This window comes from Equus przewalskii, chromosome 5 (assembly GCF_037783145.1).
Source record: "Equus przewalskii isolate Varuska chromosome 5, EquPr2, whole genome shotgun sequence".
Lineage (NCBI taxonomy): Eukaryota > Metazoa > Chordata > Mammalia > Perissodactyla > Equidae > Equus > Equus przewalskii.
The window spans coordinates 41,742,952-41,760,060 of record NC_091835.1 but is presented as its reverse complement, the minus strand read 5'-3'; the positions used below and the strand labels follow the sequence as shown (position 1 = coordinate 41,760,060).

At 45.1% G+C, this 17,109-nt stretch overlaps 1 protein-coding gene across 1 annotated transcript in view; it reads right to left on the bottom strand.

The window, feature by feature from the left end:
* Window positions 1-15,555, bottom strand: part of GPRC5A (G protein-coupled receptor class C group 5 member A) — a 38,254-nt gene extending 22,699 nt beyond the window's left edge. Inside the window, exon 1 of the mRNA XM_008522934.2 lies at window positions 15,452-15,555. The gene's annotated coding sequence lies outside the window, so the exon portion shown is untranslated. The remainder of the gene's footprint in view (window positions 1-15,451) is intronic.
* Between the last annotated feature and the right edge of the window lie 1,554 nt (window positions 15,556-17,109).

Sequence of the window (17,109 nt, the reverse complement as noted above, 5' to 3'; positions counted from 1 at the left end):
TGACTTTAAGATTGTGCTCGTACTCAGGGTTTTAACTCCGAGGGAAGTTATGAGCCGAAGGCACCATGCTGAAACCAGAGAGGCACTGCCAGTAGCCCCAAGGCTGGGTTAGAGAATCCCATTAACTGCCCAGACTGGTTCTGTGACGGGAAACCCAATGCAGCTGAAGTCTCCTCTCCCCACTCGCTCGTGCCCAGCAGATCTGTCCTAACAGCTCTCTCTCTCCCCGTCTCTCTTTCCTTGGGGCTGTGCTCAGCCCAGGGCAGGGAGTCTGGGGCCAGGGGGTGTCCTACTGGAATGAACTTGAACAAATTGAACCTTGGAGTTAGGAAGACCTGGCCTGAATCCTACTAAAAGCTCCAGAGTCCATTTCCTCATCTGAAAGAAGGGAGCTCATAACATTTAATTCACAGTGTTGTCATGAGCATCAAGCAGAATTACATCTAGCACGCGGGGAATATGCAGTAATATTCATCCACTCCCTCATGGATTTCTGGCACCCTGGCACCGAAGGCAGGAGGGCAGCTTCTTGAGTTTGCATATGAAAGACAAGCAAAACGGTGATGCTGGCAAAACTGCCTCTCAGCATCTTACCCTTGTCGGGCCTCTCCTTCACTTCCAGGTACCCAAAGGCCCTTATATTTTCCACGTGTTGCTCAACCAAAAAAACTTCATTTGGACTACAGTGTTAAAGGACCTGAAGGATTGCCTATGGCCCCTCCTGGGAGTGTTTTCAGTTAAAAGAAAGCACTACTAATTCCACTCAGCAATAAAAAGGAAGGAACCACTGATACAACAACATGGATGAATCTCAAAAACATTATGCCGAAGCAAGAGAATAAAAGAGTACGTACTGTATGCTTCCAGTTATGTAAAATTCTATGATGACAGAAAGCAGATGAGGGATCGTCCAGGGCCAGGGGTGGGGAGTGAGGATTTCCTGCAGAGGGGCACAAGGGAACTTGTTTGGGGTGACGGAATTGTTCTGTATCTTCATTGAGGTGGTTATTACGCAGCTGTATACATTTGTCAAAACTCAACAAACTGTACCCTTAAAAATGGGTGTATTCTATCATATGTAAATTATACATCTGTAAAGATGATTTTAAAAGAAAACAAGGGCCTGTTAAAGAGGTTGATGCTTAACACTAAAAACTTAGTCACTAAGAGTAGAATTTGAAGGAAACTGAAGGATGACAGCCAGGCTGTGGAGGGCATTTCAGGAGAACATCCTGGTCTGACAAAATTATTTGGTGTGCTTTCCAGGCATAAGAAACTATTTTAGAAATGTGGTTCAGACACCTGAATATTTAGGACTCTGTGATTACCCACACTCCTATCTGTTTGTTTTTCAAGCCTCGGTTGAGACTAGGATATTTAATCAGGCAACAAATACGTACTGCATATCTCTACATGCCAGGCAGCCTTCCAGAAGCTAAGGATTCCACAGTGAACAAGACAAAGTTTCTGTCCTCATGGAGCTCATATTCCAGTGGCGGGAAGAAAACAATCACCAAGTAAATACGTCACGTTAAGGAGAGTTGGGAGGCAGGGTTGGAGGGAACAGATGCTATTTCCATGGGGGGGCCAGGGAAGCCCTCTGTGAGAGGGTGACAGTTAGGCAGAGACCTGGGGAAGTGAGAGGGAGCCCTGCGGACATCCAGGAAAGGCATCCCAGGCAGAGGGAACAGGAGTGCAGGGCCCCTGCTTGGCGTGTTCGCAGAACAGCAAGGAGGCCTGAGTGACGGACGGAGGAGGAAGGTGCCAGGGAGAGGGTGGAAGGAGCTGAAGTCAGAGAGGAAGCGGGGAAGGAAGCGGGTGCCCATCAGGTGGGCCTTGTGAGTCCCTGTGAGATCTTTGGCTTCCACTCTGGGTGAGATGGGAAGCCATTGTGGGTGAGGAGTGACATTTGAGGCGGCAGAGTCTCAAAGGGGGTGGCCAGTGGGAGGCCACTGCTGGAGAAGAAGGTGGTTGGAGCAGCTGTAGCAGTGGGGGTGGTAAGAAGCGACCGGATTCTGAACACGTTCTGAGACAAAGCCAACAGAGCTTGTTACTGAATTGAACGTGGGGTATGAAAGAAAGAAAAGGAGTCAAGGATGATTCCAAGGGTTGTAGCTTTGGATATAACTGAAAAGAAAATCCTTTTGTTATATGTGTTATCAAGAAATAATTAGGGCCCTTAGTCCTAACTTCTTTAAATTAAATGACCATATTTTCAAAATAACAAGGGAAACAATGTGGACGACCAAACAGTTTTGATGCCACATGTGAAGCACAAGAGGCAGTTTCAAAAACATAGAGACCTCGATATTGAAATTCCTGAGACATTTTAAAGGGTTATGGGATTGGTTGAGGGGTGAATCTTTGAAACTGGAAGGATCCCATAAAATGTCATAACCATCAACTTTTCCCAAAAGAATTTTAGAAATGCTTTCTAGCTGATTCTCAAAAGAATCATGAAATTAGTTAGAAATCATTTTACGGTCAAGTCACTTACACCAACATGGCTGAGTTGGATGGATGCGGTACTTTCACGGTGAAGCAGGAGCTTGGTGACACAACCAGATATTAAGACTCAGAAATTGACATGAAGTTTGTCAGTCCCTAGAGCGGTTTAGAATAAGTCAGTCATCATTTAGTCAAAGGGGAAAAATACCACAAGAGCATAAATAATAACTTTTTCCATCTTGTTTTTATCATCTACGGTACCATCTTCCACAAGTTTAAAGTCATAGGGTTTTTTTTTTCACAGTTGTTCACAAGTGATGACTCATTTAGATTCCCAGTAGAGAACTACAAATTCCTTCCTCTGCCTTCCATCCACAACATTGATCTCCCAGCAAATAAAATAAAACAAAAGGAATGAAAACATTTAAACTCACGTTGATTGAAGCACTCCGGAGTTTGAATTTAGGAAAACATGGAAGACCTTCACTTCGAGAACTGTTTTCAAATAAACTAACTTCCAAAATGCCCAGATCTCCCTATGATCCTAAAATGGTAGGTCTGGCTAAGACTCACAGAAAAGTGACTTATCTGAAATTTACTTGATGAGACAGTAGAACCTAGAAAAATATCCCTACCAAGATAAGAAGGTCAGTAAATGAAGTCAGTTCTCCCCTGAGTGCAGAGGAAATGTTTGGCTTTCCAGTACAGACTGGCCTGAGGTTTTTAAAATATATATATTCTTTAACATAGCCTCTATCATGACTTCCTGAGTTATCAGGAGAAGTAAGAATGAAGACCTGAGGGAAGGAAGAGGTGTGAACCAGCTCCCCTTTTTAGCACAAAAGAACTAAAAAGAACTACCCATGTATTCTTTCAATGAGCTTGTTCAAAACACCCTGTGTGCCAGGTATGTGCAGCGTTTCAGATGAAACTGAATCAATGAATAAGAGGGCTTCATCCAAATCAATAAATCACCCTTTCATCAAAATGTCCTTAGTCTCCTCTCTTGGATTGGAAAATCAGCAAATTGTCACCTTGGGTTGCCTGTCCTTTGATTGCTAAGCTTATTCAACGTGTTCATGGGGTACCCCAAGAAACGTGGCCCAAAGGGTTAGTGATCTACAGTGGGTAGAAGGAGAGGGGCCCCCAATCTACTTTCCAGCCCCCAGGCCATATCTGATTCTGAGTCTGCTTCTGGCCTCATCCCAGAGATGGGCCAATGGAACCAGCAGACACAGGAGATTAATTAGCTGGCTAATTCCAAGGACAACATGGAGCCAAACCAGAGTGAAACTCTTGTGGAAAAGCTCTGGGCTGGCACTCGGGAAACACTCCGAGGCCTCCCCAGCAGGACACACTGCCATGGCAGCTCCTAAACCACCCTAGGCTGCAGCAGGTGGGGAGCAGAACAAGGGTGCTATTGGGCTTGCCACTTGCCTGCCATCATTTCCTTATTTCTCTTGAACCACCCTAAACCACAACTGCTTGAAACATCTTTCCAAGAAACGGCTGGGTGTGACCTTGGGAGAGAACAGTGTAAATAGGCACTGACAAAGGTGAGTATTAGAAAAGAAGATGATTTTAAGGGAAAGTGGGAGAAGACCAAGCTGCCTTCATCTTGCTAAAGATGGAGGCCCCAGATATTTCCAGGTACGACTACTCAGTTTCCCATAACCAAAGCTCTTCCTAGATCCCCTGAGAAAGAACTTCTAAATTGAGAACCATGGAAATGTTATTTTCCCATTGTAAAGAAGTATGTCTCTCTTCCCACAAAATAATAACAATACTGCCTGTGTGTGTGTGCACGTGTGTGCGCGTGTGTGTGTGCTTTGCAATGTTGAGCTGTAAGTCAACAATATCTGCGGTGAGGGGAACACAGCGTAGGGTGTCTGGCTCATGACAGAGCATCAGTAAATAGTAGCTCTAGGTGGGAATAAGCTTGACCAGTGAGTGGACTGAAGTTCAGCGAGTCCAAGGGACTGTCTTAGGTCCCAAATCTAGTTAATTGGGAAGTCAGGACTAGAATTTGGGTCTCCAGACTCCTGTTCCAGGCACCCAGCTGTTCCATCACCCTAATTCCCACTTCATGACTTATTTCAGGATAACAACTTAGATAGCAAACTCTTTTATAGCCTGCTTTGTGTTTTTTAATTCTGCAGTTTTACTCCCACGCACAAAAAATGGAAGAAACTTCCTTGATATTATCAAGGACCACCAATGTTCCCTATTTTCTCTAGTGCAGGGGTCATGGCCCAAAGTCCGTAAACCACACACACACCAGGGATCCAAAGATGGATTTCAAGCTGAGAACTCCTCTCCATTGTCAGAACTGTATGTGCATTTTCCTTGAGAAAATGTCCGTATCTTTTATCACATTCTCGAAGCTGTCCACAGAGGGATAAAAGGTTAGAGCCACTATTAAGCTATATCCCTTCCCATTGTGCTTCCCTGTGGAGAGCAGGTTTCCCCTGGCTCTCAGGTTTAAACAGATGCCTCTACAAGGACGTAAAGAGTCTGTAGTGATATATCAACAACGGCCTGGCTGAGAAATGCAGGATCAGCCCAGGGGAGAAGCATTTCCCTACTTTGGCATTTTATTTAAGGCCTATTTGCTTACTACCAAGGATTTCTTCTCCCATTAAAACACTAAAACACATCATGGACTATTCATAAAAAGGAATAGTTTCCTTTTTTTTTTTTAAAGATTTTATTTTTTTCCTTTTTCCTCCCTAAAGTCCCCTGGTACATAGTTGTGTATTTTTAGCTGTGGGTCCTTCCAGTTGTGGCATGTGGGACGCCACCTCAGCATGGCTTGATGAGAAATGCCATGTCCACATCCAGGATCGGAACCAGTGAAACCCTGGGCCACCGAAGCAGAGCACGCAAACTTAACCACTCGGCCAAGGGGCTGGCCCCAAACGTCTTTCAAACCAGTGTTATAGATTGGATGTTGATGTCCCCCCAAAATTCCTATGCTGAAGCCCTAACTCTCAAGTGTGATGGCATTTGGAGATGGGGCCTCTGAGATGTGATTAGGGTTAGATGGGTCATGAGGATGAGGTCCTCATGACAGGATTAGTGCCCTTTTAAGAAGAGATGCCAGAGAGCTTGCTCTCTCTCTCTGTGCACAAAAAAGAGGCTAAGCACACAGTGAGATGGTGGTCACCTCCGAGCCAAGAGAAGAGGCCTCAGAACGAAACTACCTTGCTGGCACCTTGATCTAGGACTTCCAGCCTCCAAAACTGTGAGAAAATAACTTTCTGTGGTTTAAGCCACCCAGTCTGTGGTATTTTGCTAGGGCAGCCCGAGCTGACTAATACAACCAGTTTAGTTTCTTTTTCATAATAACAGCAACTGGCATCCAGGGTGTTTACAGTTTCTACAGCATTTGTGTTTTCTTTGTCTCATTTTTTATCTTTACAGAAACTCTTCAAAGCAGATGCTATTATCCTCATTTTACAGATGAGGAAACTGAGGCTCAGAGAGGTAAGTGGCCTGCGCATTGTTCAACCTTCAGGAAGTGGTGCAGCGCCCACACGGCTCAGCCCCTAACTCCGGAGTCAGGCCATTCTTCCACCACATCCCTCTGCCCTTGGCCTCTTGGCCCAGCGCATGGTTGCCTCTGCAGGGGCGGTGGAGGCTGCGCTCTCTGCCACGTTTTCCCTGGAGAGCTCTGCCACGGCCTCCCTGCGGCCTCGCCCCGGCTGAGCTCATTTGCAGCTGGTGTTGCCCTGCAGCCTTAAACAGTCTGCTTTTCAGACAGTTAGGTTTGACAGGAGCTGCGGCTCCTCCCTTAATTTCTGTTACCCAAGTGAAAAGAGCTGACAAATTAACTTTGCCAGAGCAGGCTGGCATCTCTTAGCAAATGTCTCCATTCACGGCTTGTTTTCCATGATTCGCATTTGGTGCTATAATTGCATTTCTGCACATTCTAAGATGCATAACAGAACTATCAAATGGCTCTGTCTTTACTTGCTATTAGTCAGGGACTTTATCTCATTTCTTGGGTTCCAGCTCACCTGTAATCTTAAGGGCTTCTAGCAGGCAGGGCCGCCCTAGTCTAGAAGGAGCTGGGAAGCGGACGCTCTCAGTCCTGGCTTCCTGCCCCCTGCCCACTCCTACTAATTCCATATCCTTTCCCATCCCTCCTCTGTCGGCTGAACACCTTCCCACTTCCACTCTGCTCTTTTGTCTTTTTCTGTTTTAAGCTAACAGCTGTCGAGCACCTTCTTATTCCAGGCGCTGCATTACTTGCTTTATATCCATTATCTCAATCACTCCCCCTTCCCAGGAAGAAGCTGATAAACACGTTTGTGGCAAAGAACGTGGGACAGATAAGGTTTAATGGGTTGACCCTGGGGCACTCCAGTGGACAGTGGGCCTATGCCAAAGCATGAGTCTGTCGTAGCAAATGTAAAAGTATTAGTAAGCCAGGTAAGGAAGGAAATACATGCTCTGATTTCATTTTTAGACTGGAGTTGTCTTCCTATAAGACCTTGAAGCATGTCCTCAGGTGTTCGCTCACAGGTTCCTCTTTCACAAGACTGTTTCCGTTGGCAAGCATCATTACTCAGTTCAGTTTGACGCAATGGCACATGGTAAGCACTTACTGTGTGAGGGCCTTGTACTGATCTTGCAACACAAAGGTCTCTACACAAAGGAGGCCCCTGAACTCCTGAAACCACAGAAAGCTCATGAATGGCTCTTCACGTTTTTCAGGGGAGAAGTTTCCTATCTTTCTGAGATTTTCAAGGTTCATCAACTCACTAGAGGTTAAGACTGACTGCTTCATGGATCTAAGTTATGAGATAAGCCCCCAGATGTTGAGACTTTGTAAAAAGAATGGACAGAGAAAATACATAAATAGATACAAAAATCAAGTCCTCTCTCAGTCACCATCTGAGATGGAGGCATGCCATGACCATGCAGATCAGAAGGCCCCTCTACTCACCTTCCCTCGCTCCTCTGCTCATGTAGCATCAATCGGGACTCAAACAAAAGCAGTGGTTGTCCAAGCAACTCTACCTTAGACACTTGACTAAGTTGGAAGGCCCAGGAACAGACCAATCTCTTATTCAGTCTTGTCCATTTGGTGTTCACTTACTGTTACTCTTATAAGTCAACTATTTAGTTTATTTCCTTGGCTAGATATGCATTGAATGAAGGGAATCATCAAGATAAACAATTTTAAGTATACACGCATACACATATACATATATTCATATTGTAACTTACGACAACAGACATCTGGCTTAGCCATCTGGTTCATTCATTCATGCATTCAATCAACATTTCTTATCCTACCTGGAACCAGGCTCTGAAGGTAAGGACATAAGTACAGTAGGTCCTGTCCTTAAGGCCCTCACAACCTACTAGGAGGAACAGACATATAACAATACAGTGAGTTAAATGCAAAGAAGCAGATAAACCAGGAATCAGAAAGAAAAAGGGCAATTTCTGCTGGAGGGATAAAGAAAGAGGAAATATTTCACAGTAGAAATGACTTGTGAACTAAAGAATAAGTTAAGACCACATATAACAAAGAAGACACTTAATACCTGCTGTCCATCTAGAAGATTTCTTTCATTCCTGCATATATTCGCTCAACAAATATAAATCCAACACCTAAGTGTGTTAAACACTAACTTCCCAGCCTTCAACACTGTGATGGCAATAATGCATAGTCAAAGCACCCACAGGGTGTGCCCCCTGCCCCTTTCTGCAGAGTGAGAAAGATAATTTGCATTGCAAACATCCCAGCTGGGGTGGAGGGCACTTTAGGAGCAAGGGTTCATGAGCTCAGGCACTTTATAAGACAAGCTCAAGTCTTATAAATTGAACTCTGGCTAAATGAAAGCCAGCCTTTGACATGAGCTGTGTCAGGAAGGCCCATCTAACCCTCAAATCTCCTGCCAGGACCCTGTCATCTGCCTGAGGGTGGGCCATGAGCATTAATAAGAGTCTTACTTTGAAATGCTAATATGCCACGAGATGCTAGTATATTAATCTGATCATTAGGTTATTATTCATACCTTGTATGTAAATTATAATCCAATTCTCTCCTAATAGTTGCTAGATATCTTCCCCTTTTGGAGCCCACTTTGCCTGCGGCTGAAAAGCCAGCAGCATCTGGGAATTGATACCTCTCCATTGCCCTGACCCAAAGCCTAGCTGACCACAGACCGCAGCGGGTCCTGGAGGTGGCATGTGAAAGCTCCAACCCCTTGTCTCAGGTCGGGTCAAGTCTCCTTACTCCCACTCCCCACTTCCAGGCAGAGCCGGTGGAGGCTGCCCTCTGTGGGACTTCACCTGAGATCACACCTTATTTCTTACTTGGCTTCTTCCTTTGCCCTATCCAGCTGTTTCACTGACCTCCCCCTGGGAGCACTGACTTAGGGAGCCTGACTTACAGGTACAAACAGAGGAGGTGCTGCACCAGGAAGCTGGAGAGGGAACATGGAAAGGCCTGGAAAATGAATTCCCACTGTTTGGCAGTGATGAATTGGGAAGGCCCTTTGAGGAGGGAACACAGAGGCCTGAGACACGGTTGTGAAGAGTGATTGGCAAAGCATGCTACAGGCTCCAAAGCTGTTATTACTGTGACTCTCCCCCCTTCCCATTTCAGGCCTTTAGACAGCCAATAAGCATGTCTGCCATCCACTGCGCGCTGTGATGAGGGCCATGCACACTTTTCTCATTTAATCCTCACAACTACCCCATGAGGAGGGCATTATCTGTATCCCTGCTTTACAGAGAGGAAGCTGAGGCTTAATAAAGTTGAATAACTGGCCCAAGACCACAAACCTGGGGTGGGGGAAGAGCCAGGACCAACCCCATGTCTCTCTGGCAGAGACTGGGCTTTTCATCATCACTGTAGGTTGAAGCTGATGATCATTCTCTCCGAGGGTTTCTGCAGATTGAAACTAGATCTCTGTGCCAGAGAGGAAAGGCAGAGGGAGGCCCAGCTCAACAGGTCTGAAGGCGCCCTGTCCTCCCCAACCTCCTCCCACAGTGCTTTCAAATGAAACCAGGGAGGGAGATTTCTCCCCACGCGAGCTGTGTACAGAGGAGTAAAGGCTCCAGTGAGGTCCTACTCTGAAAGGGGCAGGCCACTCTGGTCTTTGCAGGGAGGCAGTGCTGACTTGAACTGAAAGTAAGCTCTGTCATTGGCTCTATATTCTTTTAACATTGATTTAACAACCATTTACTGAACTCAACTAGACAGGTTCTGTGCTAGGCCCTGGGGTTACCAAGATTGAAATAAAAACAAAAGTATAGCCTGTGCACTTACAAAAGGTAATAGTCTAATCTGTAGAGGAGACAGGTAGGCAAACAGGTGCTACAGCTGGAAGTGCTGAAAAGGAGAAGCAGCTAGGAGCAAGACAGTCTGGGTTTTAGTTCCACGTGGGTTTGGCGCATGATGCTGTGGAGTTATTGCTAAGCTGTAAGCTTCAGTTTCCTCAGCAAGGAAATGTAGATAAAGGACCTACCTGTTAGAGTTGTTGGAAAGATTAAACAACAAATGTATGTGATACATCTAACTGGGGACTGTTCCTGATTAGCTCCTGAATAAACGCCAACCTTCACCACCTTGGGCAGGCAACTTAACCCTTTCCTCCTCAGCTCCCCCATCTGTAAATTAGGGCTAACACAGCTTCCAGATTGCTAGATCTGTCAATCAACAGACGTTGCCTGAAAACTCTGAGAAGTGTTGAGGGGAAAAAGGAAAGAAGACCTTCAACCCTCAGAGGGCTTCCAGTGAAGCTGGGAGATGCTAAGAGTAGCATCCTGTTGGGAGAACAATACACACAGCATGTGAGGAAGTGCTGAGTTATATGGTGCCTACTCTTCCTCTGTGGGTCTTCCAAGAGGAGCAGGGGTGTGGGGGTGACCCCCAAGGGCTGGAATAGCAAGGAAAGTCTCCCAGAGACATGGACCTGAGCTGTGCCATGAAGCATATGTAGGACTCCACCAATCAAGGCCTCATCTGGAATCAGGAACAAGCATAGAGTGTTCATGGACAAGAGAAGAGATTAGAGTGGATCCTATTAGGGGTCATTTAGAATGTAATCTTAGACCTTCAAGGTCCCCGAATTCAGTGGATGAGAACCTTTCCAGGCTCATTCTTTGCCCATGGTCCCAGCAGCCCCCCTTGCTGCCTCAGATGTCTCTTCTCAGGAGACCACTCCTCCAAGTAGCAGCCACTGGAGTCACCTGGTCCCAGCTGTTCCTAGACCTGCTAAGAACCGTGGGCTCCATGACCAACCTGTATCCACAGAGAATGTTTGAGAAACACAGCCTGAAAGGCCAAGGATGTCCCAAAAGGGTAGCCAGTCAGATGTTACTAGTGTTTTAAAGGCCAAATAAACCAGAAAAGGCAAATAAACACTCCCAGTCTGACCCAAAGGAGAACAAATGAGACAGTTATGAGAAGATCGGGTGTGATCCTTCCGGTAGATCTGGAAAAAAACTCTCCTTCAAAGAAAATCGCTCACCTTGCTCAGTTTCCCTTGGGTGCAGTGATTCTCGGGGGGCACATCTATTTGCTATTAGCAATTGCCGGCATAAGCAATGGAAATGGGAACTGTACCTCCCAGCTAAACCATCCCTGTCCAGTTACTTGTAGCTACTTATCTGTTTCCTTCAAATAGCACATATTAAACTCGTGCCTAAATAAACAAGTAAAAAAGGTTAATTTCCTGGCAGGAAATTTCTATGTAATTAGTCAGCAGCTCCAGTTCCTGCTCTGTCACTAACCAGCACTGTGACCTTTAGCAGGTCCACCTCTCTCCATCCCCATTACCACAACCTTAGGCCAGCCCACTACATCCCTCTCCTGGACCACAACTGCTTCTAACCATCCCTGTCTCTAGTTTTTCTCCTCCCCAAAGTGTTCCCCACTCTGGAGAACTTTACTGTAGATATCTTCCTAAAATCCCGAAGTTGGCCAACTCTCCCCTCCTTAAACTCTGCAACATCTCTTCATTTACTCTAGGTTAAAATTCAAACACCTTTGTGTAACTTACAAAGTCATGCTTTGGTCCCTGTTTACCATTCCAGACTCATATCTCACCCTTCCCCATCTGGGTCCTATGTTCCAGCCATATTTAACTACCCATGTTTCCCCATTATAATACTAACAATAACCAACACTTTTCCATGTACCAGATATTGTTCTAAAGAACTCTTCATGCATTAATTAATTTAATCTTTACAACACTGCTAAATAATAAATATGATTATATCCATTTCACAGATGAGGAAACCAAGAAGCAGAAATGTTAAATAATCATCCAGCGTCACGGGAAAGTAAATGGTATAGAAGCTGAATGCACCATGCTTATCATCCCCTCACCCCCTCGTCATATCTCCAAGTCTTCGTACAAGGGGTTCCCTCTGCCTAGAAGACCATTCCTTCCCTCCTCCTTTCTCTTCCCCACCTTTTCTTCACTTGGCTAACTCTTACTCTTCGTCTGAGAGTTCCCATCTATATATCTCTTCCTCTGAGTTTTCCCTCCCCAGACTGCCCTCTCCCCTCCACAGCAGTTAGTCTCCAAAGACGGCCCGCAACGAATGATGCCTCTCGATACTCATGCCTCAGCATAATTGCCTCACATATTGAATCTGAGCTGGCCTGTGACTCACAACAGAATATGGTAGATGTGATGTTGAGTAACTTCTAGGCCTAGGTCATAAAAAGCCTGGCAGCTTCCACCCAAATCTCTTGGAACACTCCCTCTGGGGCAAATCAGACACTATGTAAGAAGGACCTCATGCTGTGAGGAAGCCAAAGTCCACATGGAAAACTACGTGGAGACAGAGAGATGCCCAGCCAATCCTCAGCTGTTCCAGCCATCCAAGGCCATGAACCAGATATGTGTGTGATACAGAAACCGTGTTGGATGTCCAGCTTGGTTGAGCCTTCAGATAACACCAGCCTCAGTCACCACCTGACTGCAACTGGAAGAGGGACCCCAAAAGGGAACCAGTAGCTAACCCAATCAACCCACTAAACTGTGATTTGTTATTTCAAGCCACTAATCTTTAGGGTGGTTTGGTTAAGCAGTAATAGATTATCAGAACAATGGGGAGACAGTGGTGAACAATAGATTGTGTGTACCCTCAAGGAAGTCTTAGTCTAATGGCAAAGATGGTCAAGCAAACAGGCAAGTACAACATGGAGTGATGAATTTGGGAGGGGGTGGGGGAGGAGATCAACAAAAGAAAGCGCTATGGTATGCTTGATAAAAGCATGGGCTTTTGAGTCAGATGGCACTATTTGAACCCTGGCCCTGTACTTGCTTTTTGAGTGACTTAAGGAAAACTTCTCAAACTCTCTGAGCATCACCCTCATCATCTATAAAACGCAGATAATAAAGCTTAGAAGAAAATTTTAAGGATTAAATTAATCATTGTTTATAATGTTTATCAGACAGCCTACTATATGGTAACATTCTAACGTATATATCACATGTGACTAAATATAGTTATTGCAGGAAAAGAATACTGCCCAAGAACAAATTGAGCTTGTCAAAGCTCACATCAAACCAACACAGCAGAAAATTTCCTCTAGACATGTGAACTTATCTCCATGTTGTATATTTTATGACTAAATCATTACTTGAAATCCTATATCTTTGGGAGAAAATGAAGAGGGGGATTATTTCTTATACTTTGGTGTAAACAGGAGACTGGACTGGCCACTCTGAAGGCAGGAAATGAACCTTGTTCATCTTCGTATCCCCATGCTGATAATATCACCTGGTACATGGTAGCTGCTTACTAAGTACGAGTTGAATAAATGAATGAATAAAAAGGAGAACTCACAATAGCTGAGTACATACAAAATGCCAGAACTAGGCTGAGCACGTTACCTGAATATCTCATTAACTTCTCATAACCGTCCTATGATACAGGCAATATCACTACTTCTGAGCGACACCACTCTCCAGCATTCAACACCTTGTTTAATATTACCTGTACCACAGACTCAGGAACGATCTTTTTCAGAAAGGAAAAGTGTGCCTTGCCTCAACCGGCTAGAGAGAAGGCTTTCACTGTCACACAGAGTTTATCTTCCGATCATTACACAAATATATGAATAACCTTTGAAATGTAAGATAAGCTGGTGAAGGCACTATAGCCGAGATAACTGTCTAGTAACTGGAGCAGAATGAGGGCCAGGCCATAACTGAATATTTGAAACTCATGGGTGACAGGAATCCCAATCCAGGAGATCAAACTAGATGTCTGGAGACAAATAAACCTCTCTAGTAAAAGAGAAGGCTCTGCTTTTTAGCTTCCTGTCAAAGAGGGAATGAACCTATATCAGTCTGGGTCCATTCAGGAGGCAGAAACCACACAGTAATTTAAACAAGGAAAGTTGAATGTAAAGAATTATGAAGCTATGACAGGAGAGTAACTAGAAGATGTGAAGAGAACTCTAAAGGGTACTTTAGGGCTGGGGGAGAACACTCAAGGAAAGACAAACCTGGAGGACAGGCCCCCTCCCGAAGGCTGGGCTTCAGATCTCATTGAAGAAGATGTGCCTGCAGCCTACTGGATGGTAGAGAAGTCCACTGGGCTGCCCAGGCCAGAGCTGGTCCACAACCACTGGGCAGGCAGGAAACAACTATCAGGTGGGCAGGTGTGCAGAGGGAGTTGGGGCATTGCTGCAGGCCTGGAGAATGCAGAACCACATAGGGAGGGCTATAGGATGGTCCCTGGGCCTGCGTGGTCTCCAAGAGACTACACATTTGGGGCACACAGCTGGGGCAGAGCACCATTGTGCCTACAGATGTGCACCACTGACCACCCATGCAGCAAGAGCAATAAAGGAAAAACACAACACACCAGAAGTAGGAAACGAAGCCTACAATTTCCTCTGCAATTCCCTCCTTTGCCCTCTATTGACACAACTCAACACCATTCTCTCCATATAAGAGAAATACTTAGAGTCCAGTCCATCATCACAGAGTGAGTACTGAAGGGTGAATTTGGAGCTGAGAGGCCATAAAGCAATAACTGACACTACCTACGTATGAAAAGAAAACAAATTAATACTGTAAATGGAAAAAGAGTAAGCAGGTACTCTTTCCCTCCTACTAGAAAAAAACACAATGAGGATTATTCTTGGTAAGGCCTTTGTACCAGGGCTCTGTCTCTGACAGTGGCACAAAGAAGTGGGCACGGATTTAGGTGCCCAAATTTACTCTGCCTGACAGCAACCTTACAGTTTGAAGGCAGGGCCAGCACCATGGCATAGTGGTTATGCTCGGCATGCTCCGCCTCAGCGTGCTCTGCTTTGGCAGCCCAGGTTCAGTTCCTGGGTGCAGACCTACACCACTCATCAGTGGCCATGCTTTGGCAGCGACCCACCATACAAAATAGAGAAAGATTGGCACCAATGTTAGCTCAGGGCTAATCTTCCTCAAGCAAAACAAAAAAATAGAGAGAGAGAGAGAGAGTTTGAAGACAGATCCCAGAATGTTCTAGTTATTCTCAGTGATTTCATATGTCTTTGTCACTACTGTTCTACCTCCATGCTTTATCAAGCTAGATACAATTACAGCCTAAACCACCTCCTACCTCCTTGAATATTTATTATTTAATCTAAGTATATACATGTCTATACATAGTGATCCTTCTGACAAGAGATATAGACTCCAGTGTCAAGAGTGTCTGCCATTTCTAGAGTTCCACTTTGCCACTGCACTGAACTTTTGCTTGCCCTAGTCTACAGAAACTTGGTGAACAGAGTCGGGGTTTCCTTATTTGTATCCTAAATTACGTTTTTGAGCTTTGAGGGCTGATTTGCCTCCAGAGAGGATTGGTTTCGCTTCCCAGGGCTGCCATAACAAAGTACCACACACCTGGATGGCTTAAAACAACTGAAACTTATTCTCTCACAGTTCTGGAGGCTGGAAGGCCTAAATCAAGGTGTCAACAGGGCCACGCTCTCTCTGAAGCCTCTAAGGGAGGGTCTTTCCTTGTTTCTTCCTACCTTCTGGTGGTTGCCAGCAGTCCTTGGTGTTCATTTTCTCATAGCGGCAGCACTCCAATCTCTGCCTCCATCACCACATGGCCTTCTCCTCTGTCTCTGTGCCCAAATTACCAGTCATTGGGTTAAGGCCCACCCTAATCCACTATGACCTCATCAACTTGACTAAATCTGCAAAGACCCTATTTCCCAATAAGGTCAAAATCACAGGTACCAAGGGTTAGAACTTGAAAATATCTTTTTGGGGGACATAGTTCTACCCAATAGAGAGCACCACTTATCCTTCTGCTGCCTCTACACATAAATATGCCATGTGTAGAAACTACTTCACCACATAGCCAGCAACTATCAGGGACTGGCTGAGAAGCGGGTAAACTGGATAACTAGGACGTTCCGGATCCTAAAACCAGCCTCTATATCTTGATTGAGGAGTTGTCTATACATTTCAGAAGAGGCAGAGGGAGATGGGTGCGATCCTGACCAAAGGCATATCTTAATGAGTGGTTTTCTATATGTGGAGATGCTTTTAGAGATGCCTATAATCCAAAAGTATGGGAGAGGCTAATCGAACCCAACGGGCACTGACACCATTTTTATGGGTCTATGGATTGCCACTTTGGGGTTCCGTTTGCTCGTTTTCAGCTCATTTACATTGAAAGATCACTTACAAGCTGCCCTACTAGTTCCTCTATCTCGAATGCTTCACCTCACCTCTCCAACTCTTTTCTGTCTTTAGGGCCCTCCATGTCCTAGATCCTCTGTGGAGTCCTCCTTACGTCTCAGTTCATTCCACAAATATTCATTGAGTGCCTCTTATGTGCTAGGCATGTTGCTTGGTGCTGAAAAAACACTAATAGGTAAAAACAGATTCAGTCTCACTTCTCATTGTGCTTATAATCTAGTGAAAGAAATAGATACCAATCAAATAGTCAGACAAGTATAATATTGTGACAAATGTTATAAAGTAGAAATACAGCAGGCAATGATTGCTTCTAAGAGGAGGATTTGACCTAATCAGTGATGTCAGGCAAGTCTTCCCTGAAGAGTATGCTTGAGGATCTGAAGGATAAGTGGAAGTTGCATAGGTGAAGAGGGCAGAAGGTAGAGAAAACAGCATGTGCAAAGGCCCTGGTGGCAGGCAGGTGCTTAGGGACTGAAAAAAGGCCAGTAGGGAAGGGAGGACAAGTGAAAGAGCTGCCGGAGAGGTTAGTGGGTGGAGCTATGCAGAGCCTTGTAGGCCATGCTAAGTGGCTTTGTCTTTATCTTTTCTCCAAAGAGCAACGAGAAGACAGTGAAAAGCAGATGGGTTGGTAGGCAGCTTAGTTGTTGGTTTGTCTTTTTGAGGGTTAACAGGGGTTGTTTCACCTAGTGGGGAACTCTGGAAAAAGACCAGAATTAGTGACAACCATCTGCTTGGACTGACATTGTCTGCCTCTTCTGAACTCATTTACTCAGTACTGTTGATGTCCCCGCTTCCTTGGTTTACCAGCTGTGTAATCTTGAGCAAGCTACTTGTTTGAGCTTTAGCTTCCTCTTCTGAAAAGGAAGATGCCAAAAGTAATTACCTTAGAGAACTTCTGCCCAAATTAAATTAAATTAAATTAAATCATGCACATAAAGCACTTAAAAAAGCATCTGCTACATAGCACGGGCTCAGAAAT